At 31.2% G+C, this 2,217-nt stretch overlaps 1 long non-coding RNA gene across 1 annotated transcript; it reads right to left on the reverse strand.

The window, feature by feature from the left end:
- Nucleotides 1–323: 323 nt before the first annotated feature.
- LOC110910871 lies at nucleotides 324–1,666 on the reverse strand. The gene is made up of 3 exons (XR_002576536.2): nucleotides 1,602–1,666; nucleotides 778–870; nucleotides 324–552 (listed from the first exon to the last, which is right to left on the reverse strand). It is a non-coding gene; the product is annotated as an uncharacterized LOC110910871 (long non-coding RNA).
- Nucleotides 1,667–2,217: the final 551 nt, after the last annotated feature.

Genomic DNA, 2,217 nt, shown 5'->3' on the forward strand with positions numbered 1-2,217 from the left:
AATAGAAACGTAATAGAGTCAGTTGAGAAATCGATAATTTTAACCTTTTTTCTAACCTCTGCATTAACATACTCAACGGAACTTCATCAATATCATCATCCTACTTAGTAAGGTCTGAAAAGGAGGGTAAGATGTAGACAGCCTTACCCCTTCCACTTATAAATAGAGAGGCTGTTTTCAGTAATACCTCTAGCTCAAACTGAACTTCCGTGTATTCTAAAGTCAGATAATTGTCTTTGATGTTCGTAACATTCTTTTTAATACCTAGCTAGGTAACTTTATGCTTATATTGAAATATGCACGTCTGTTTTAGTGATGATAAATTAATTAATTCAAGATCGAATCAATATTGAAAGCATAAAAAACCACTCTTTATTTAACATCAAAGTGCTTTAACGCATCTAGAATCCATGCATAGATGGAATTTAGGTTTCACATCCCTCACCCTCATCTTTCTTTGTTCCTGAATCTTTTGCAGGTAATCTTGAAGTCCAGTACTCTTTTATTTCTTCTGCAGTTCTTCCAGGAATCCTTCCAGCAATTAGCGACCATCTAGAGTTTCGTCACAAATAAATTGTTTTAGTTTGTCCAAAAATAAACAAAATTTCTAGGACTTTTGTAAGTTTAAAAACAAAAAATATACACACACATGTGTGTCACACAGTATATCGTGTGATCTCAGTTTGAGTTTCTTTCTAATAAAATTAGAAAACACACACACATGTGTGTGAACTGTGTGACACAGTGTGTGTATGTATATGATGATATTGAATTTACCTCTCTCCGACAAGCTTATACATCAGGTTGATCAGAGTTATCTCATCTTATCTTCTGAGAATTCAAGCTTAGATTCTTCACTTGATTTCTCTTCTGCGGACAAACACAGCATTGAGTAGGTAGATCTAAAGAAATGACTACAGAAAGCATATTTATTGTGTTTGTGTACACATTTCTTTTGAAAAAGCACATGATTAAGACATTATTATTTTAGTAAGGTTAAAGAGAGTTTATTGAAAATCAGGGAAATAATTAAATTTTAAGGATACTATGTATCAGTTACTGGTATGTCGTCAAATGAATTATTTATATGTTATAATAATAACAATCCTTAAAAATTATTATTTCATGTATTCATTCTATATCATGTTAAGAAAAGTTATACAATGTACAAAAAAAACTAGTAAACTTTTTACCCTATTCTTATAACATTTTTTATGCCTAAATACCGATATATAATTTGTAAGAATTTAAACACACATAACTTATATAAGTTCTAAAATCATATCACTAGACCACTATATAATTTTTTTTTTTTGTCATTAATCTATTTTTCACATATTTACTTTATTTCATAAAATTGGATCTACATGTCATTTCTAACATTAAGATAAAGTAGACACGTTAAATTATATTTATATTCCGTGAAATCTCACATATGTATAATTCACAAAACGTGGTTACTTTTATGATTTTCTTTGTCGGTGATATGATACGAGTGATTTTTTTCTAGTAAATAGCAAGTACACTATTTCATGTCGTTTACAATATCAAATCAGCATGTTACTTTAATATTTGTACCATAGAGAGATTTACAAACGTACCTCTAGAATTAGAAGAGCTAGCATTTGAAGTGGAGTTCTTTTTCAAACCAGACATTGAAAATAGGTAATTGACAATGAGATGGGAAAGGGAGGGTTGTAACATCTCATATTTATAGGAGGTTATAAAGCCCTTTTGCATCAGATTTTCTTCGTGGGTTTCAACCTTATTTCACTACAAGAGCGAAAGGTAAGTAAGAAAAGCGAATGACCAAAGAATGGTAGGTAGGCGTAGGTATAATAATTGGATGCACTATGTTTGGTCCAAACCAAGATTGGTAGCTGTTTTAACCCTTGACTTTGTTTGATGGTATACTTGTTAAAAAAATTGGATCTAACCATGACCCATTGACCGTTACCAATGTTACACCACCACCGGTCCAACACCAGACCTTCGGTGACCATTATCCAAACTCTAGCAACTTTTATTGAATAAGGGTTGATTAATTATAATAAATTGCAGGCTATTTTCATCTTTATTAGTGTTTGTATCAAAACATGTTTTATTTTTATGAGAAAGTGAAATATGTTTCGTTTGTATAAACATGTTTTGTTTCACTTCTTTCTCATTATGTGCCACATCACCATTTTCGCTAAGCTGTACATAGAACTTCACCGT

The sequence above is a fragment of the Helianthus annuus genome, chromosome 17, assembly GCF_002127325.2.
Source record: "Helianthus annuus cultivar XRQ/B chromosome 17, HanXRQr2.0-SUNRISE, whole genome shotgun sequence".
In the NCBI taxonomy this organism is placed as follows: Eukaryota; Viridiplantae; Streptophyta; class Magnoliopsida; order Asterales; family Asteraceae; genus Helianthus; species Helianthus annuus.